Below are 23,234 nucleotides of genomic sequence, written 5' to 3' on the forward strand. Positions count from 1 at the left end.
GACCTGGAAGACAGAATGGTGGAATTCACTGCTGCGGAACAGACTAAAGAATAAAGAATGAAAAGAAATGAAGACAGCCTAAGAGACCTCTGGGACAACATTAAACGCAACAACATTCGCATTATCGGGGTCCCAGAAGGAGAAGAGAGAGAGAAAGGAACAGAGAAAATATTTGAAGAGATTATAGTCGAAAACTTCCCTAACATGGGAAAGGAAATAGCCACCCAAGTCCAGGAAGCGCAGAGAGTCCCATACAGAATAAACCCAAGGAGAAACACGCCGAGACACATAGTAATCAAAGTGGCAAAAATTAAAGACAAAGAAAAATTATTGAAAGCAGCAAGGGAAAAACGACAAATAACATACAAGGGAACTCCCATAAGGTTAACAGCTGATTTCTCAGCAGAAACTCTACAAGCCAGAAGGGAGTGGCATGATATACTTAAAGTGATGAAAGGGAAGAACCTACAACCAAGATTACTCTACCCGGCAAGGATCTCATTTAGATTTGATGGAGAAATCAAAAGCTTTACAGACAAGCAAAAGCTAAGAGAATTCAGCACCACCAAACCAGCTCTACAACAAATGCTAAAGGAACTTCTCTAAGTGGGAAACACAAGAGAAGAAAAGGACCTACAAAAACAAACCCAAAACAATTAAGAAAATGGTCATACGAACATACATATCGATAATTACCTTAAACGTGAATGGTTTAAATGCCCCAACCAAAAGACATAGACTGGCTGAATGGATACAAAAACAAGACCCATATATATGCTGTCTACAAGAGACCCACTTTAGACCTAGGGACACATACAGACTGAAAGTGAGGGGATGGAAAAAGATATTCCATGCAAATGGAAATCAAAAGAAAGCTGGAGTAGCTATACTCATATCAGATAAAATAGACTTTAAAATAAAGAATGTTACAAGAGACAAGGAAGGACACTACATAATGATCCAGGGATCAATCCAAGAAGAAGATATAACAATTATAAATATATATGCACCCAACATAGGAGCACCTCAATACATAAGGCAACTGCTAACAGCTATAAAAGAGGAAATCGACAGTAACACAATAATAGTGGGGGACTTTAACACTTCACTTACGCCAATGGACAGGTCATCCAAAATGAAAATGAATAAGGAAACAGAAGCTTTAAATGACACAATAGACCAGATAGATTTAATTGATATATATAGGACATTCCATCCAAAAACAGCAGATTACACGTTCTTCTCAAGTGCGCACGGAACATTCTCCAGGATAGATCACATCTTGGGTCACAAATCAAGCCTCAGTAAATTTAAGAAAATTGAAATCATATCAAGCATCTTTTCTGACCACAACGCGATGAGATTAGAAATGAATTACAGGGAAAAAAACGTAAAAAAGACAAACACATGGAGGCTAAACAATACGTTACTAAATAACCAAGAGATCACTGAAGAAATCAAAGAGGAAATCAAAAAATACCTAGAGACAAATGACAATGAAAACACGACGACCCAAAACCTATGGGATGCAGCAAAAGCGGTTGTAAGAGGGAAGTTTATAGCTATACAAGCCTACCTCAAGAAACAAGAAAAATCTCAAGTAAACAATCTAACCTTACACCTAAAGAAACTAGAGAAAGAAGAACAAACAAAACCCAAAGTTAGCAGAAGGAAAGAAATCATAAAGATCAGAGCAGAAATAAATGAAATAGAAACAAAGAAAACAATAGCAAAGATCAATAAAACTAAAAGTTGGTTCTTTGAGAAGATAAACAAAATTGATAAGCCATTAGCCAGACTCATCAAGAAAAAGAGGGAGAGGACTCAAATCAATAAAATCAGAAATGAAAAAGGAGAAGTTACAACAGACACCGCAGAAATACAAAGCATCCTAAGAGACTACTACAAGCAACTTTATGCCAATAAAATGGACAACCTGGAAGAAATGGACAAATTCTTAGAAAGGTATAACCTTCCAAGACTGAATCAGGAAGAAACAGAAAATATGAACAGACCAATCACAAGTAATGAAATTGAAACTGTGATTAAAAATCTTCCAACAAACAAAAGTCCAGGACCAGATGGCTTCACAGGTGAATTCTATCAAACATTTAGAGAAGCGCTAACACCCATCCTTCTCAAACTCTTCCAAAAAATTGCAGAGGAAGGAACACTCCCAAACTCATTCTATGAGGCCACCATCACCCTGATAACAAAACCAGACAAAGACACTACAAAAAAAGAAAATTACAGACCAATATCACTGATGAATCTAGATGCAAAAATCCTCAACAAAATACTAGCAAACAGAATCCAACAACACATTAAAAGGATCATACACCACGATCAAGTGGGATTTATCCCAGGGATGCAAGGATTCTTCAATATACGCAAATCAATCAATGTGATACACCATATTAACGAATTGAAGAATAAAAACCATATGATCATCTCAATAGATGCAGAAAAAGCTTTTGACAAAATTCAACACCCATTTCTGATAAAAACTCTCCAGAAAGTGGGCATAGAGGGAACCTACCTCAACATAATAAAGGCCATATATGACAAACCCACAGCAAACATCATTCTCAATGGTGAAAAACTGAAAGCATTTCCTCTAAGATCAGGAACGAGACGAGGATGTCCACTCTCACCACTATTATTCAACATAGTTCTGGAAGTCCTAGCCACGGCAATCAGAGAAGAAAAAGAAATAAAAGGAATACAAATTGGAAAAGAAGAAGTAAAACTGTCACTGTTTGCGGATGACATGATACTATACATAGAGAATCCTAAAACTGCCACCAGAAAACTGCTAGAGCTAATTAATGAATATGGTAAAGTTGCAGGATACAAAATGAATGCACAGAAATCTCTTGCATTCCTATACACTAATGATGAAAAATCTGAAAGAGAAATTATGGAAACACTCCCATTTACCATTGCAACAAAAAGAATAAAATACCTAGGAATAAACCTACCTAGGGAGACAAAAGACCTGTATGCAGAAAACTATAAGACACTGATGAAAGAAATTAAAGATGATACCAACAGATGGAGAGATATACCATGTTCTTGGCTTGGAAGAATCAACATTGTGAAAATGAGTATACTACCCAAAGCAATCTACAGATTCAATGCAATCCCTATCAAATTACCAATGGCATTTTTTACGGAGCTAGGACAAATCATCTTAAAATTTGTATGGAGACACAAAAGACCCCGAATAGCCAAAGCAGTCTTGAGGCAAAAAAAGGGAGCTGGAGGAATCAGACTCCCTGACTTCAGACTATACTACAAAGCTACAGTAATCAAGACAATATGGTACTGGCACAAAAACAGAAACATAGATCAATGGAACAAGATAGAAAGCCCAGAGATTAACCCACGCACCTATGGTCAACTAATGTATGACAAAGGAGGCAAAGATATACAATGGAGAAAAGACAGTCTCTTCAATAAGTGGTGCTGGGAAAACTGGACAGCTACATGTAAAAGAATGAAATTAGAATACTCCCTAACACCATACACAAAAATAAACTCAAAATGGATTAGAGACCTAAATATAAGACTGGACACTATAAAACTCTTAGAGGAAAACATAGGAAGAAGACTCTTTGACATAAATCACAGCAAGATCTTTTTTGATCCACCTCCTAGAGTAATGGAAATAAAAACAAAAATAAACAAGTGGGACCTAATGAAACTTCAAAGCTTTTGCACAGCAAAGGAAACCATAAACAAGACGAAAAGACAACCCTCAGAATGGGAGAAAATATTTGCAAATGAATCAACGGACAAAGGATTAATCTCCAAAATATATAAACAGCTCATTCAGCTCAATATCAAAGAAACAAACACCCCAATCCAAAAATGGGCAGAAGACCTAAATAGACATTTCTCCAAAGAAGACATACAGACGGCCACAAAGCACATGAAAAGATGCTCAACATCACTAATTATTAGAGAAATGCAAATCAAAACTACAATGAGGTATCACCTCACTCCTGTTAGAATGGGCATCATCAGAAAATCTACAAACAACAAATGCTGGAGAGGGTGTGGAGAAAAGGGAACCCTCTTGCACTGTTGGTGGGAATGTAAATTGATACAGCCACTATGGAGAACAATATGGAGGTTCCTTAAAAAACTAAAAATAGAATTACCATATGACCCAGCAATCCCACTACTGGGCATATACCCAGAGAAAACCGTAATTCAAAAAGACACATGCACCCGAATGTTCATTGCAGCACTATTTACAATAGCCAGGTCATGGAAGCAACCTAAATGCCCATCAGCAGACGAATGGATAAAGAAGTTGTGGTACATATATACAATGGAATATTACTCAGCCATAAAAAGGAACGAAATTGAGTCATTTGTTGAGAAGTGGATGGATCTAGAGACTGTCATACAGAGTGAAGTAAGTCAGAAAGAGAAAAACAAATATCGTATATTAATGCATGTATGTGGAACCTAGAAAAATGGTACAGATGAGCCAGTTTGCAGGGCAGAAGTTGAGACACAGATGTAGACAATGGACATATGGACACCAAGGGGGGAAAACTGCGGTGAGGTGGGGATGGTGGTGTGCTGAATTGGGCGATTGGGATTGACATGTATACACTGATGTGTATAAAATTGATGCCTAATAAGAACCTGCAGTATAAAAAAACAAACAAAACAACTAATACTAAACTTTCATTGGGTTATTTGTATGGAAATATGTTAATATAAATGTTTCAGACATTACATGAAATTTCTAAAAATCTTATATTTGTATTTGTATGGAAATATGTATGGAAATATGTTAATATAAATGTTTCAGACATTACATGAAATTTCTAAAAATCTTATATTTGTATTTGTTTGGAAATATGTATGGAAATATGTTAATATAAATGTTTCAGACATTATAAAAAAAAAAAAATAATTGGTGAGTTATCAGTATTTAAAAATGAGCCTTCATAGAAACATCTGGAAAAAAATCACAAAGCTCAGTCCCCCATTACTGTCAAGCACCAGTATGCTAGAGCTGATTACTGTCTGGAGAGTGTCTCATTTGCTTTTTTCCCTCATGTGTTCAGACCAATTTTTAATCTTAAGTCAGAGAATATGTGATCTCTTATAAACTGTTGTAATTACAAAAGAACATGTTGGGCTGGACTAAGCTCATTTCTGTTTTGGAGAACACTGAAGCGTTACTAGACTTCGGTAAGGAATTCTGTGTTTGTTTAGTACATTTCCTAGAACTGAAAGTGACGTTAGATATCCAGTGACTTGTAAAATGTGGTCCATAGAATTCTTGGTATTTATGGAAGTGACTCTATCACTCTACCTAAACCCCTTCTCCAATCAAAATAATTCCAACTATATATGTGTTTTCTATGTGGCAAGGATCACATATCTTAAAGCTTTTACTCTTGTAAAAAAAGAAAATAATTTCAAGGACTGTTTTAAACATAATCAACTTGCTTTGTTAGAGGAGGAAACACAAGCCAAAAGGTAAAGACATTTGCCCTAAATCATCTGGTTTATAAGGAATTTGTTTAGAGGGATTGGATTCTTTCCTATAACCAGGAATCGAGAACCAAGATCTTTGTTTACAAATATTTAGAACAAATTTTCTGAGGCTATCTCCTCCAGCCAGACTTTAGGAGCTTGGGCTGATGGGTTAATGGTTCTCAGTTGGAAGTGTAAATTACATTGCTATTCCCCAAACTCATTCAGGAGTATCAACATTTGGGGAATAAACAAGTTTGTGAAACCATAGCCCACCCCATACCCCAAGCACACATATGTACAAACACGTCTCCACTGAACATTCTTCTTCTACTCCCTCCATGACGGCTACTAAAGGTTTCCTCACTAATTAAAGACTGCTGTAAGTTTTCCCCATAATGTAGCCTTTCAGCCTTTCTTGACACCTGCAGCCCCACTACCATTAAAACATAGTGGCCCCAATTTTTTTTCCCAAGTACCCTGCTGGGAGGCAATGTAGTGAAAAGATGGGTTTGGACTTACAATGACTAATGTTTAGATTAATCTACTAGCAGTACAATTTAAGCACATTACTTAAACTCACTGAGCCTCAGTTTCTTCATACTTAAAATGGAAATAATACTGTCTACTTTGCATATAAATCCTTAGAATCAAAGATAACTTGCAAGTACCTAACATGCTGTCTGATAAAATAGGTGAATAAATATCATCCCCCGCCCCTTCTCTCTGAGTGATCAGCTAATCAATTTGAAATATCCTTCTCAAATGATATTTGAATTTTAGTAGTGGCCATTAATGCCTTAAGTCGTGGGACTAAGTGTATGAGAATTTTAGTTACTGCCAAAGAATTAGATGAGGGAAGTTTAAAAAGGGTCTTGATTTCTCTGAAATTGTACCTGAGCAGGGCCTTAACTTCAACTATTTAGCAACATCTGCAAAATAGTACCTTCTCTCCCACAAAATAATATCAGACTATTTGCATCTCTCCATAACTGCATGTAGGGCATACTCAAAATAATTTCCAAATATGCTGTTGGATTCTTTCCTTTTCCTTGTATACAATTACTTTTAGAAAGCAAGTAGAGCCACCTAGGTAGCTTAAAGAAGCAGTTGATATTTGGAAACAGTGTTTTTTTCCCAAGATCAATTCAACCCAACTGTAAGAAGAATCTTGAAACTCTTTGGTGACTTCCTCTGTCTCTTTTCCTGTAGAGTTGATCTGGAGGAGCCCTAGTACTAGGGTTGCTAAAAAGACATGTGTCCTAGGGAGTAAATGTGAACTAAATAAAAACACAGCAACAGGGAACCAGGCTTCATTTGTGCTCCTTTGAAATGTAAAAATAACACCCAGCATAGCTAAGAATCCCTGGCTGTTGATCACAATACATAAAATAAAAGGCACAGTCCAAATGAAAAGCATCTCATTTCCAGGGACATACTTCTCATGGCTTTGCAACCTGAACAGCTACTAAATGCAGGGCCTCCTACTTTTCTTTTTTCTGTCTTCCAGAGGTAACCGAGTGCTCCAGATACAACCTCAGTTGGCCTTCTCTGGTTTAACAGGGCCATCTGCTGTGGCTTCTAAGACTATTTCTGGGGTCTCTGTTCTCTTCCCTGAGCAAAGCAGGGGTCCTTCACTCTGTCTTGCATCAGTTGCATGCTAAGTTTCAGTATATGTTCATTTCACTTTAAAGAATTTTTTTTTCCTAAAAGAAAGAATTTTTTTTAAAGCCACTCAGGTTTCTTTGAAGGCATTTGTGTATAACTTTTCTATTGACAATGTGGAATGAAATCGTTTTATAAAAAAGCAGAAAAAAGAAGAGACATTCAGTGTCTAAACAAGAACTCCTCTTTATATTTGTGAATAAAGCAGGATATATAAGAACACATTTAGCTCAGAATGGAATTTGTATGCATTAAGGAAATGGGTTTATTATGTACTCCTCTTCTTAGCAAACACATTGTACTGTCAGAATGAATACTGTAGCTATCAGTGTCTGACTTCCACTGCTGGAATCAGTATTTTCAAATAATCAGTTTCACTGCATGTTATTTTGACTGAGCTTTGCTTAATCTCGCTTTCCTTCCTAAGTCATAGATACTGTCGAAGGTATCATAGGGCATTCTACAGAGGGTAACTGTAGTTATTCTTTTCATGTTCTATAAAATGTTGAATACGTGCAAATTATAGAGGGCAAGAACTCACTTTTTCATGAACTGAAACCTGAAGATTGTTGTAGTGTTTATCGTCTATAAATGTTGCTCTGGCGTAAGGAGAGTTATAGAATTATAGATAACACTTATTAAGGGTTTACTATAGTCCAGACATTGTTCCAGCTTTGCATGAATTAACTCATTGTGTCTTTTGCTTTCATACTATTTTTTTTTTAAACATTTATTGATTTATTGATTGATTGCTATGTAGGGTCTTCGTTTCTGTGCTAGGGCTTTCTCCAGTTGCGGCAAGTGGGGGCCACTCTTCATCGCGGTGTGTGGGCCTCTAACCATCACGGCCTCTCTTGTTGCGGAGCACAGGCTCAGTAGTTGTGGCTCACGGGCGGCCCAGTTGCTCCGCGGCGTGTGGGATCTTCCCAGACCAGGGCCCAAACCCGTGTCCCCTGCATTAGCAGGCAGACTCTCAACCGCTGCACCACCAGGGAAGCCCCATACTATTTTTAAATGATCACAGTTATGAAGACAGAAGCCACGGTCGGGCATATGCCAGACTCGGATCACTTCGAAAGCTCTAGATTAATTTTGGTTTTATTTTTTATAACCTCCGGGTAGTCAGAGGTTATCATCCCTTCTCTGTGTCACTTAAGAGACTGGCTTATGTTTATCCTTTTTGTGATAGGGCTCTCACTATGACCAGCCAGTTCTCATTAATATGTTCATATTTCTGACTAAGAAATAGTTTCTCTAGTATCCGCTTTCCATGGAGATTTGCCTGCATGGAGAGATTGTGGCTGCCAGGCTTGTCCAGACAGAACTTCACACATCAGGCCCCTGTGAACAAGGATGGGGTGACTTCATCCCCGGGAGAGACGAACACGCTCCGTGAATTGAGAAAATTAAGTCCATGTGGTATTGGGGAAGCGGGGGAACTACCGAATCCCTCTCAAAGTCAGAGAACTACTCTGTAATGAGCGTAAAACATTCCCTGTGTTTTGATTCATAGGTAATTTATAATTATAAATATTTTAAGGTTTATATAACACTCTCTTTAGCTATTTGGCCCAATTGGTGCTTTCTCGTTTCAAGCACGGGACTTCAGATTGTCCTATCAATTGGTGGCAAACTATCTAAATTGCAGATTCAGTGTTTTGAAGAGAAATGGAATGCTTTTGGTGTTTCAGTGGATAAACCTGAAGTTACGTGTTGAGAGCAACTTCTGTTTTTGTAGGAAGAGATAAAATGTAGAAATAGAGAAATAGGAGGTAGCACTTAGGAGGAGAATTTGAAGTTTCCCATTACTGTGCTTTCACTTTGTTACCCTTATTCTTCTGATTGAAATTTAATACGTCATAGTCGTGGCTGGAGATAGACAATTTCCAAACCTTCTTCGAAACAGTTTTTGAAATGTACACTTTCTAGAAGGGAAAAACAACCCATTATCTTCCGCCTGCTCTTCCGTGTGCTTGGAAGTGTTTGTTTGTTCTTTTGGAGAAATTATAATTAATGGCTAGATGAATTGTTTACATTTTACATAGATAGAATCAGGCAATTAGAGACAAAGTAAGTTGACAAGGAGAAACACTTAAGCAAGAGGAGAAAAGACTGCCCCAGTAAAAATGCCGGAGTGTTAAGAGTCTAAAACTTAAGTCTTCCGATTTCCATTCTGCTGAGAATTCCATAGAAGATGAACATAGAATTTCACATACACAAACGCAAGAGCAAAAGCAAAGGAAGGAGAATTGGTCTCTTGTGGTATGAAAGTCAGGGCTCTAGTCAGTGGTGTCGTTTTAACTGATTCATAAAATTTCCCACCCTTTGCAGCTGTTTTAGTAACTCTATTTCAGATGACCAGATGGATGATATTAAGAAATGGATGCTGTTTGCTTTGCCTACCTTTAGAGATAGACTGGAGGTGATAAAAGTATAAAACTAACTGGTAGAAATTTATCGCAGTGACCTTTAAAAAGAGAAACCGAGTAACTGTGGGTTTTGTTTTTTTTTTTCAGTCACAAATTCATCCTCAAATACACCGTTTTATTTTTCATGAGATTCAGATCACAGTTAAATCTCTCTCTTTAGTGGATTGCCTATTTTGTCATTATTTATCATTCCTTATCTCTGTTTAAGTATGCCTGCAGAGCTGATCGTATCACAAATAAAAAGGGTATGCAATTATTAGTGTTTTCCTTCTATAGTTGATTTCAGTTTGTTCTTCTCAGCAAAAAACAGAGATTTTTACTTAAAATACCTTGTTTTAGAAGCTTTTGAGTCTATCTGATAAATATTGTAAATCATTAATAAACCATCATGATTCCATTCTCTAGCATTTAATTTAATATTTACTCATAAATTATGACTGTAATGCATGATGACATATCACAGCCAGGGATGGGAACATAAGGCTTTGGCTTCTCATTTGATTTTGTTCTTCATTTATTTAGCAGGGCTGCTCTTCAAATTCTAAATGTTGTGGATAAGAAAGACAAGGAATGACTAAGTTAAAATCTAATTAAAATGGAAATATGGGAGTTCCATTATCTTTTCTAACTCCATCATTACCTATTTTTAACTCAGCTACTTTAGCAGGGGTAAAGAGCTGATTTCAAATCTGTCAAATGCCATACTGTCTTAAGAAAAGATGCATCTAAATTTATACAAGAATATTTTTTATTCCATAGCCTTGAATAAATTTGGAAAGTGAACACACTAGTATTAATTATGCTATTATCATCTTTATAATTTTAATATTAAGGTTTATTCACTAAATACTTTGAGTGAAGGATTTGATTGGCTTGGAAATAGCATGCAACCCACTTGTGTAAAAGTGTTAAAGCTGATGAAAGTTACTACTGTCCCTTTAATATTGTAAAGGGTTCTCCCTCAAGTTTCATGTGCAGTTTTTATTGTCTGGGTGATTACTGCTTAATTAATGTAGTCCCATCATCTCGAGATCAAGCCAAGGATCTGTACGGAGGAAGGACCTGAAAGATGTCATCACAACCTTGCTATTTACCTGAGGAAGAAGAGTGTTCCTCAAGTAGAAAATTAGAACTGAGTAAAGTAACAGCCACAATGTAGGGCTGGCGTAGGTACAAACAGGGCACATAGAGACACAGTTTTATGGGTTTTAATTTTTTTATCTCCTTTTTTTCTTATAAAGTGTTAATATGAAGATTTCAAAAGTTTCTAGGCAAATAATAGGGAAATTAATAAAAGAATCATAAGGACATGCTGGAAAGGAAGGTCCTTAAAACCTCCAACTCTTCCTTGATGTTCACAGTTAAGAAAATTGATCAGAGAGCATGAGGATAATCAATATCATCGGAATCAAGGAATATTGGTGAAAAACAAGGAAATATAATGAAATACATTAATTCAATCAACCATCCAGGTGGAAAAAAATATATATATTGATGTAGATTATTATTATATATACATATATATAATACATACATATGTATGTATGTAGAGAGAGAGAGAGAAAAGGAGAAGAGAAGAGAGAGAGAAAGAAATGAAGCAGATATAAAGAAAAAAGTGGAGAGGATAACTCCTATCAACCTCCGTAGAGAATGGGAGCTCAGATAGCATCCTTAGTTCCTCAGAGCATTCTAGAAACTGGTACTCATCTGGGTGACCAAGCTTTATCTGCTCTGGGTTCCAAAAGATGATTCTATACCTGTTCATATTCCAGCTTATACTAGATCAAGGGAATATAAACAGAATATTAAACAATCCAAGTAGAATTAATTTTTTATTTAATTAAAATAAAAAGTACTCACAGTATAGGTTTTCTGGATATAATAACATTCTATAGTTTTCTAATATGTTACTATTAGGGGAGACTTTGTAAAAGGTATGTAGGAACCTGTGTTATTTTTTCATTTTCCTGTGTAGAAAATGACCTAGCATTCAGATAATTGGTTTCTAATACTATTCTCCAATAAGAGAGTCCAGGACTCCTTAGATAAATGGTTGATTCTAGGACTGAGACACGAAATATACAAGATGATCTGCAGCATCTTACAGTGCTAGGAAGTAGAAAAGTGTTAAAAAATAAAAGCTTTACAATGATAGGGATATGCTAAAGGGACCCAGAAGACAATGAAAGAACTCCCAGTGCCCAAAACTGGGAAAAATTGAAGAACAAGATAAACAGATTGTATTGTATTCTAACACAAAGTGTAAAATAAGTATCCATGAGTCCATACTTCTAAAGAAATGATTGGACAAATAAGTAGGGGAGAATAGAAAAATCTCCTATGCCAAAGCAATCCAAATAATCTACATAGATACTTTGCCCTCAATGGGATGGGGCATAAATCCTCACTCCTCAAGTGTGAGCTGCTCCTATGGATTTCCTTCCAAAGAGTGTGGTATGAAAAGGTGAGAAAAAGGGTCACTCTGCAGTAGAGTATCCTGACAATACTACCTTAGCCAGGTGACCACTGTTAACCTCAAGAGTTATAAGTTATGTTACAGTGTGTACCCTTGATCTGATGTGATGAAAATGCCACTACACTGCTGTGGTCTTCCTTCCAAAATCCCATAACCCCAGTTCACTCATGAGAGAAATACCAGCTAAATCCGAATTGAAAGACATACTACAAAATATATGACCAGTAATCTTCAAAACTGTCAAGATTCTCAGAAACAAGGAAAGTCTGAGACATTATCGCAGCCAAGAGGGGCCTAAGGTGACAGGATGGCTAAATGTAATGTGGTACCCTGGGTGGATCCTGGAAGATAAAAGGGACATTAGGTAAAAACTAAGAGAATATGAGCATAGATTTTCCTTCATAATAATGTAATAATATTGGTTCCTTAATGGTGATAAATGTACCACACTGGTGTAAGACATTAATTATTAGAAAAACTGGGTGTATATCTCTGTACTATCTTCACAATTTTTCTGTAAATTTACAACTGTTCAAAACTTAAGTTTACTAAAAAAATATAAAAAAACTATACTGACAGTAGTTATCACCCAGATTAATTAGTAAGTTAATTTTATAACCCTATTTGTTGAATAAACCAAACCATTTCCATTTAGACGTTACACATACACACACTATTTTGTTAAAAATTTGTTTGAGTACAACCTTGACTATTACTGTAATCAGTCTGCTTTAGGTCAATATGCCGTTTTCATTTTTATAACTTTACCATACATTTTACTGGGATCCTCTGGGTTTTCTAATTTTATAATTATATCATCTACAAATAATGGAACTATCCTGAAGAGTTCTAGTTCCTTCTCCTTTCACTTTCTCACTCCTGCCTCTCGTTGGCAAATAAAGATTCATTCTGTATTTGTCTTGCTTTTTTATGTCACTCATTAAAATGGTGCAGTTTTCTTTATGTAATCAGTGTGTATGTGTATGTATGTGAAGCTTTATCCTGGGAATTTTATTATTCCATTGCAACAAAAAGGCTATTTGTATTTGATGATATTTTATATTTTATAGCACATAAAAAGTAATAGCTTTTTGTATATTTATTTTGTCACTAAGATTGCTGAGTACCCTTAATAGATTTAAAAGTTTTCAATACATTTTCTTTAGATTTTCAGTTTGATAATAAGTATTCTACAAATAACAATGTTACTTTACAGTATTTAAATCTTTAATTTTTTCTTACCTTTGTGAATTGTCCAAAACTACCCCCAGATTTCTGAAATTGTGATTACATTATGCATTCTCTTCTTTTCCTTTATATCAATGCAGATACTATTAGTTAATTTCACTGTTAAACACAATACTTTGTTTGTTTACTTAGTTATCTGTTCAAAATACCATTTATATTAGCTTTTGACATATTTGCACCCTTATAGCACTCTTGTAGCTCCCAGCTGCTCTTTCAATATCTCCAAATGTACTTTTTTTAAAACTGTCACTCTCTGATTTTCTTTCTGTCTTTGAGCTCTATGAGAACAGAGTCTATATCACCCCAGCTCATCATAATTTTATATCAACTTAGCATGTGATTGTATTTGTTGACTGACAGTGTTAATAAAGAAAAAAATACTAAATAAGATATAATTAATTTGTTCATGTTGCTCTTGCAAAGGATTGATCTTAATTGGATTTACAGCCTGTATGTGTAGCAATTAGGTTAAAACATCCCAGAGATTGGTAATTCTATGCTGATATCCTTAGTTTTCAGAGTTTTGTGGCTAAGACTCTTTACAGTGTTTTCTTAGGCATTTGAAAAGGAAGTTGAAAGAGGACAAATAGGTGTGCACCAACCACAGACTAAAAGAAAACTTTTATCCCTGGGAAAGGGAAACATGAAAAAAAAAAAAAAAGCCTCCAAAAAATAGTATTTCTTTTTAATTCCCCTCAAGATTTATCTTACCAAAGATAAATTGATATAACCAACACTATGCGTAAAATCATTGATTCTTTCTTCCTAATATATTTGAACTATACCCCAACTTTTAACCAACTATTATGTGCTTGTGGACTAGACTAAGTACCAAGCATGAAAGGTTTTATATGTAAGTAAATTCTTGACCTTAGTGTATATCAGTTATAACAGACTTACAAATGAGTCTATATAAGTAATATAGAACAAGTTACCTGATGAGATAACATATATGCATGCTGTTCTGTTCTTCAAAATACTCGAACTCTTAGACACCATTTTTTTCCCAGTTTGAGTCTCTTTGTTTATTGATTCTTAAAATTTGACTTAGAATATATTGCTTATTGATCCTAAAATTTCATATCTCATTGACAGTGTAATACAGACCAGGTCTAAATTAAATCATAGTGTTTTAAACTGTTACTGAACAGTGACATGCCCTACATCTTTCTTCGTGACCTTTGTGCAATAATAAAATATCTTGTCTCCCTGGCATTTTTACTTTCATAGTTTTCTCTTCTTTTAGCTCCTTAGGGCGCTTTTCCAGACCACCTCAAGTTTTCAAATAGAACTGCATGATTTAGGCATAATAGCATCTGACAACAGTAGAGAAACAGTCTTTCTTAAAGAATTTATGGAGTTTTCAGAATGCTATCTGGGATGCCACCTCTACCCACATCACTGATTCATGAGTTCATCTTTGGCAAGACAGCCATAGAATTACTTTTCTACAGAGAACTGATAGCTTCTCGGGGAAGAAGAGGGTCAGCCTGTCACTGGGTGAACATCATACAGCTTAAAGCCCAAATGCTATAATACTATAAAAAGTCATCAAGTATTTTACAAAATGAGGTTCTTGTTGCATGGGTTCCATCAGGCAGCAGTTTTTACTCTGATTACCTAAGGTCCCTTCGTCTGTCTCTAAGCATTCCCCTGCCTGTAGCTTATCACTTTTCCTCTAAAGGGGATTTGATATTCTGTCAATTTCCCCATTGTTTATGGCACTGTTTTGTGCAGATAGTATCTTAAAATACAAAACACTCTGAACCACAGAAACAATATCAATCTGTCTTTGCCTCTTCACAGAATTTCCTAAGGTCTGTAAAACCTTCCAGCAATTGATGACATTAGAACAGAATCCGATATCTGTGTTTGTGTCTCATACTTTTGTAAACCTATTTAAGCTCTTAAAAAAAAAAAAAAAAAGTTTCTTTTTTGTTTAGAACTCGAGTCTCAGGTAGCAAAACTTCTTCTGAACTTTTGTATCTCTCCACTATGTTTAACTCTTGGCTCATGTCAACTGATTTGTGAGATCTAAAATATACTACTGAGAGTAATGGATTACTAACATAAAAATGGAGTGGTTTGTTATTTTCTGTATAGAATGAGAATATTTTGGCCTGTCTAAAAAGCAGTTATTATAAAGGCAGAATGGATATTACTTAATGGGGACCTTCTAGGACCTTGGTACTCAATGGATCACCACGGGGCTTCTTAGAAATGCAGAATCTTGGATCCCATCTTAGACCCACAAATCAGTATCTGCATTTAATCAAAATCCCCAGGTGATTTGAATGCAGATTAAAGTTTGAGAATGACTGTTCTAGAAACCATAGTGGCCTTTAGCTACTTTTTTGTATATAATTCTCTACACAGCATTTCAATGTAAATAAGTATTATTAATCCCATTCTAAGGATGAGAAATCCTGCTCAGAAATTTTTAATTTAAAATTTCTCAAGGTCATACAGCAAGTAAATTAGGATGAAATATGGGAAAGAATTTGTCAGAATTTTAACCCAGAAATGCCTGACCAAAGCCTGTGCAAGAACCTGTTCTTCATTTTGTGGTTTTTAAATACAATAACATTTGTTACATCTGATATAAGTGATCTCCACATTTTTGGATGTCTTCAAGAGATTAATCTGGGGCCTATATGACGTAACCGGGAAAACTGAGAAAGCTTCAACTTCCTCCAATGAGTAAAAAGTTTGATAAGAAAATTGCATAATGTAGAACTAATGCCACCAGGAATAAAGCACGTTCAACAGAACATAGAACTTTCATGTCGTACAAACTTCATTTTAAGTGTGTAAATATGACTTCATGCTTTCATTCATTTGCCTCTCAAGGCAATACTAATGACAGTGTTTTTTCTAAAACACCATGGTAAGGCCTAAGTTAGACTAAACATGAATTTCAGTAATCAAATTAAAAGTTCATGGGGAGAAGTATGAAAGATTAGTGCTGAACTAGAGCATCTCCTCATTTCTTTGTAAAGATTATAAAAATACTTTAAAGCTTGCACACTGTTACTAGATGCTAGGGTGTGAAACACTGTGAACTCTTAAAATGAAAAAAATGACAAAATCAGAAAATAGGCAAGAAAAATCTATGTTCATGTCTAATGCAATAATTATGCTGATTGTTAAGACATGGCAGAAAACTAAAGGTTTGCTCTGCAGGTACCACTCAAAATAAGAGTGAATTATTAATGCAGGGACTGTATATTACAAATAAATGATCAGAGGCGATCTGACGAAGTATTTTAGTAAGAGATTCAGGTAGGAGCTGTAGTTTGAATGTGAAAATATTTTAATTTCCAGGACACCTTGGGGCAATTTATTAGGACAACAAAAGAACTCTTAAAAGTAAGAGATGCATGTTTCCCTTACCTGTAAGTTATATTTCCCATAAAGAAGCTCCAGGGCTAGTCACAAAATATGCTCAGAAATAATAAGCTAAGGGGGATTCAGTACAATTTCAATGATTTTCAATTTCTTATGACAAAAAAGGATGCATTTTTAGTTCTAAACATTTGTCTTTCAGAGTCCTTGTTTATAAACTCTGGCCAAAAACTTTAATCTTTCCACAATAAAGAATGGTTTCATCTTAGCATGCCATATGTAAATAACAAGTTTTCATTTTTTTTCTTTTTTGATGATAAATACCAAGATGTTTTGTTCTTTGATGAGCAATCTCTATCAGTGACTTTTATTTCAAAGTCATTTATAAGAATCATTGAAGCTGGATATCAAAGAATCCATTGAACTTTCTTCTAGGATGTCTGCAAGAAGAATCCTTGTATAACACTGACGACATTGTATTATTTTCACATTTAATTGAATGTTAAAAAGAGACTGTTTGGGCTGAAGTCCCCAAATTAAATACAATTAAGTGTCAAAATGCCTTCTTTTAAATAGGTATGTTTGACTATCTATTTAAACTTGTCATCAGGGTGACTCTTGGCTTTTTGGACCTCTGACTCTTCACCCAGACTTAAGCCATACACAATGGTAGGTCGGAGTATTAGGGAGACCCATGTTGAGGATTTCTTGGGAGAGAGATATTAAATGACTGACAAGTTCTCCCTTCTCTATCAGGATGGGAACAGGTAGTATCCATCTTAAGCCAAGGAATGGGCCTTCAATATATCCCTTTTCAAAACTTGCCATGTGTTATCTGGGGTATGTAGGGGAGAGAAACAAGTATATGCCTTTTGCCTAGAACAGTCCAAAGGTGAGAATGGGACTGAACTGCATGTTCACTGATAGTCATGAGGCAAAGCAAATATTTCCTTGTCCAGAATGGAGTCTGCAAAAGGTGACCAAAGGTGCATCCTCATGAAGGGACTCTCCTCAAGGGTTCTCCCTGGGGACCTCAACTGAAAGAATCTGCATGGAATGTAGGGCCAGAAACACAACGTGGAGTGCGGGAATCATATGTTATGCTGAAGAAAACATTTTAGGTAATTTAGTTACCAGCCTGTTTCAAAGTGCTATTACAATGTTAAGTCAGTAGGAAAGATCTCTACTAGACTACTTTGAAGACTCAGTCTTGGTGGCATTATTTAATGAGAAAAAGAGAATTATAAGACAATAAGTATTTAAAACAAAAGGAAAGAATATCTGGTTACAGCCACTAGACTTGCATGACAATGGACTAATGTTCGTTGACATTCATAGGGGCCGATGAGTAACTAGTTTCCTAGAATAAGCATTAATTTAAATAAAGTTCATCAGAAAATCCCTGAAGCATTGTATCATGTGCCAGTAATTTATCCCAAAAGGAGGTGGAGAATTAAATCTCTCCCAGACCAGATTTGGGCTTGGAACAGTTTTTCTTCCATCCAGAGACTGTACCCTCCACACCCCCAAAGAATGTAATAAGTGAGTCCACACCAGGAATGAATAGTGATTGAAGGAGACAGGGAAGAGTAACCCAAAACTTCAACCCCTGAGAGAAAGGATCATCAGTGATCGTCTTTCAAAACCAAAGGGTGCCAACACCAGATTAACTGTATCTACCAAATCAATCCTTTTTTTTTTTTTTGCATCTTCCATCCACCCTTCCTTTGGAGGAAGCACAGCCAAGGACAGCCTAGTGAGTGGGAGAGGAAGAGCAGAGGCTGAGGTGAAGTAAGGAAGCCAGTGGTGGGGAGTATAAAGCCCAGGTCTTGAAATTCAATAACCTTCTTATGCACATAAAGAGCAGAACATGGGGCTTCCCTGGTGGCGCAGTGGTTGGGAATCCGCCTGCCAATGCAGGGCACACGGGTTCGTGCCCCAGTCCGGGAAGATCCCACATGTCGTGGAGCAACTAGGCCCGTGAGCCACAACTACTGAGCCTGTGCTCTAGAGCCCGTGCTCCTCAATGGGAGAGGCCGCAACAGTGAGAGGCTCGTGCACCACGATGAAGAGTGGCCCCCACTCGCCGCAACTGGAGAAAGCCCTCGTGCAGAAACAAAGACCCAACACAGCCAAAAATAAAATAAATAAATAAATAAATAAATTTATAAAAAAAGCAGAACATGAAGAATTGCTATATTTAGAGGACCAAAATTATATAATTTTTATGAAACATGGGGAACATGATTAATTATCATGCTTTTTAAAAAGTATTTATTTAATTATTAATTTTTACCAGACACTTTATACAGAGTGTTCTACATGCCAGGCAATTTTCTAAGCACTTTACAATGTTCACTTATTTGATGATGAATAATCTTTACATATCAAAATCAAATTCTGAGGGACTTTTTCTGTATACCTCTCTCATTTTAAACGTATTGGAAAGAAATTAGAATAAAAGATTACAGTAAATACTCACACATACCCATTTACCCTGCTAATGTCAGTATTTGCATTTTGCATAACCAAAAAGAAAAAATACATTTGCAGAACCTCTTTACCTCATGCTTTGACTTGGGTTAACAGGCAGTTTTGCAAAGACCTAGGAAAGTATAGGTTATAGTAGAAATTCATTTCTCTAAAGATTAAGGATATGCAAATAGCACTTTGTTAAAACAAAATTATGCTTGAAATGCTCATTGGTCGCTTTTTAACACTTTTCTAAAATACTAATTAAATCGATGCATGGCTGGTGGCTGATACGAGTCAGACATCTATAAATTTTATACCCGGATGATCCTCAGGAAGATCTTGTATAAAAATAGCAGAGTTTGAAAGCAATTTGTTAAATTGTGAAAAGAGCTAAAACCTCTAAGCTCAGCCCCAAATTCATTTGGAGAAACTGAAGTAAAGAAATAACCCTTGCTCTACTCCTAAACTACTCTATTTTTAAAACGATAATGACTGATTCATGTGAATAATACACCGTCCATTCTCATCTCAAGATATACAAAATAGAACTATGCTTACCAAATTTGAAACATGTAAAATATAAGAATGAACTCTTTCAAAATGGCAGTTCAGTGAATGTTTTATCACTTTATTTTTAACAGCTTAATTGAGATATAATTGGCATATAATAAACTGGATGTATGTGAAATGTACAATTTGATAAGTTTTTATATAGATTTGATGTATATATGTATAAAATCATCAAATATCAAATATATATTTATATATAACATCAAATATATAAAAATACATAAATATGTAATATCAAATATGCATAAATATACATAACTTATCAAATATATGTGTGAAAAATATATATTTGAAATCATTTTCAAGTCAATATAATGAACATATCCATCATCTGAAAAAGTTTCCTCCTGCCCTTTTGTAATCCTTCCCTACCACCTTCTCTACCAAGCCTCTTGTACCTACCTAGGCAAATGCTTTCTGTCACTATAGATTAGATTGTATTTACTAGAAAATTATACAAATAAAATCATAGGGTGTATACTCTAATTCTTGCACTCATTATTATTTTGAGATTCATCCATATCTTCCTGGGTATCAGTATGCTCTGCCTATTCATTCCTTCTTGCTGCTGACTAGTATTGTATTGAATGGATACACCAGAATTATTTTACTGACCTGTGATGGGCATTTGGGTTATTTCCAGGTGTTACCTATTACAAATAAAGCTGCCAAGAGTATTTGTATGCTAACTAGTCTTTGCATAAATATATTCATTTATTTTTCATGTGCAAATAACTAGGTATCATATGGTCAGCATATGTTTAAATTTTTTGACTTTTTATTTTGAAATAGTAATTTTAGTTATTCAAACAAGATTTACAACAATAGTACAAAGAATTCAAACAAGATTTATTCAAACAAGATTTACAATGATAGTACAAAGAATTCCTGTACTCTCATAACCCAGTGTTCCCTAATGTCACCATGTTGTGTAATTTATGCTTAACTTTTTTTTTTTTTTTTTAAATAGACTTCATTTTTAAGAATAGTTTTAGGTTCACAGCAAAATTGAGGCCAAAGGACAGAGATATTCCATGAACTTCCTGTCCCCACATATGCATAGCCTCCCCAGCTATCAACATCCATCACCAGTATGGTAGTTTTGTCAGAGTAGATGAACTTACATTGATATATCATTATAACCCAAAGTCCATAGTTTACATTAGGGTTCACACTCGGTGTTATACATTGTACATGTTTGGACAGATGTATAACAACATGAACCCACCATTACGGTAGCATACTTGAGAGTTTCATTGCCCTAAAAATCCTCTGTGCTCTACCTATTCATCCTTCCTTCCCGTCTAACCCCTGATCTTTTTATTGTCTCCATAGTTTTGCCTTTTCTGGAACGTCATATATTTGTGATCATACAGTATGAAGCCTTTTCAGATTGGCTTCTTTCACTTAGTAACATGCATTTAAGATTTCTCCATGTATTTTTGAGGCTTATTACCTTATTTCTTTTTAGCAGTGAATAATATTCCATTGTCTCAATGTATTACAATCTATCCTTTCACCTATGAAATGACATCTTCGTTGCTTCCAATTTTTGACAGCTATGAGTAAATCTTTAAAAATATCTGTATGTAGGTTCTCGTGTGGTCATTAAGTCTTCAGTTTCTTTGGGTAAATACCAAGGAGGGTGATTGCTGGATTGTATTGTGTGTTTAGTTTTGTAAGAAACTGCCAAACTGCTTCCAAAGTGTACCATTTTGCATTCCTACCAGCAATGAATGAGAGTTCCTATTGCTCCATGTCCTGGCCAGCATTTGGTATTGTCAATATTCTGGATTTGATGATTCTAATATTTGAGTAGTGGTATCTTGTTTAATTTGCATTTCCCTGATGACATATGATATGGAACATCTTTTCTTGTGCTTATTTGCCACCCGTATATCACCTTGGATGAGGTGTCTGCGAAGGTTTTTGGCCCATGTTTTAATTGGATTGTTTGTCTTCTTTTCGTTGTTTTAAGAAGTTTTTGCATATTATCAGTAACAGTCCTTTATCAGATATGTCTTTTGAAAATGTTTTCTCTCAGTCAGTGGCTTGTCTTATTCTCTTGACATTGTCTTTTGCAGAACAGAGTTTTTCATTGTAATAAAGTCCAGCTTATCAATTATTTATTTCATGGATTGTGCAGTTGGTTATATCTAAAAAGTCATCACCATATCCTAGTCTTTTAGTTTTCCTATGTGATATTTAAGGAAGTTTATAATTTTTTTGTTTTACCCTTAGATCTATGATCCATTTGGAGTTATTTTTGTGAAGAGTGTTAAGTCTATGTCTCGAATCATTTTGAATTTAGCATGAAACATTTTGTTTTTATATAGATTTTAACTTTGTTTTTTTGCAAAACTAATATTAAGTGTATCTAGTGTTATGATATTTTGGAAAGTTAAATTAAGAGAATTGTTATCTTTTGGCATTTGTTCTTTTCACGTTGCCTTTTAACAAATTTCAAGCTTTTGAAATTGTATTTTCAAGTTACTTATAGAAGATCAAAAAGTTTCTACTTATAGAACATTCAAAATAATGTCTTTCAGAATGAAATTTTTGTTTGTTTGTTTGTTTGTTTGTTTTAACCATCTTTATTGGAGTATAATTGCTTTACAATGGTGTGTTAGTTTCTGCTTTATAACAAAGTGAATCAGTTATACATATACATATATCCCCATATCTCTTCCCTCTTGCGTCTCCCTCCCTCCCATCCTCCCTATCCCACCCCTCTAGGTGGTCACAAATCACCTGAGCTGATCTCCCTGTGCTATGCGGCTGCTTCCCACTAGCTATCTGTTTTACATTTGGTAGTGTATATATGTCCATGCCACTTTCTCACTTTGTGCCAACTTACCCTTCCCCCTCCCTGTATCCTCAAGTCCATTCTCTAGTAGGTCTGCGTCTTTATTCCCGTCTTGCCCCTAGGTTCTTCATGACTATTTTTTTGTTTGTTTTTTAGATTCCATATATATGTGTTAGCATACAGTATTTGTTTTTCTCTTTCTGACTTACTGTCTTTCAAATACCATTATCTGTTGGAGAAAGTTTTCCTAACCAACTCTGCAATGTAAATTACAATTGGAGAAAAAAAATCATAAAAAGTAATTTACGTGTATTTTATTTTAGTTGATAACATCCATATCCTATTGCCGAAACTCCAGTATTCTAGAGTTAGGGGATTCAATAAGTTTATTTGGTTTAATCCATTCACCTTACAGATGATGGAAGAGATGGTTCAGAGCAAGTAAATGACTTGAAGTTCACTTAAGACTTGGGTAAAAGAGTGATGGCTTAAATATAAATTCCCTGATTATGTCCAGTACATAGACTCCTGAATTAAATTATATTGAATGTAGTAAAATCTGTAAGTCAGTTGTATTGAGGAATGGTCAAAAATCAGTTCTTTTCCTTTTAGAGCTTACATGCTAACAATATACAAAATAACAAGCTTTTAGTTGTTCCATATTATCTGCTCTCCCAATTTTCTTAAAAATAGAATCTATAAACTTTAAATGGGC

Source organism: Eschrichtius robustus, chromosome 11, assembly GCF_028021215.1.
Source record: "Eschrichtius robustus isolate mEscRob2 chromosome 11, mEscRob2.pri, whole genome shotgun sequence".
Taxonomy (NCBI): domain Eukaryota; kingdom Metazoa; phylum Chordata; class Mammalia; order Artiodactyla; family Eschrichtiidae; genus Eschrichtius; species Eschrichtius robustus.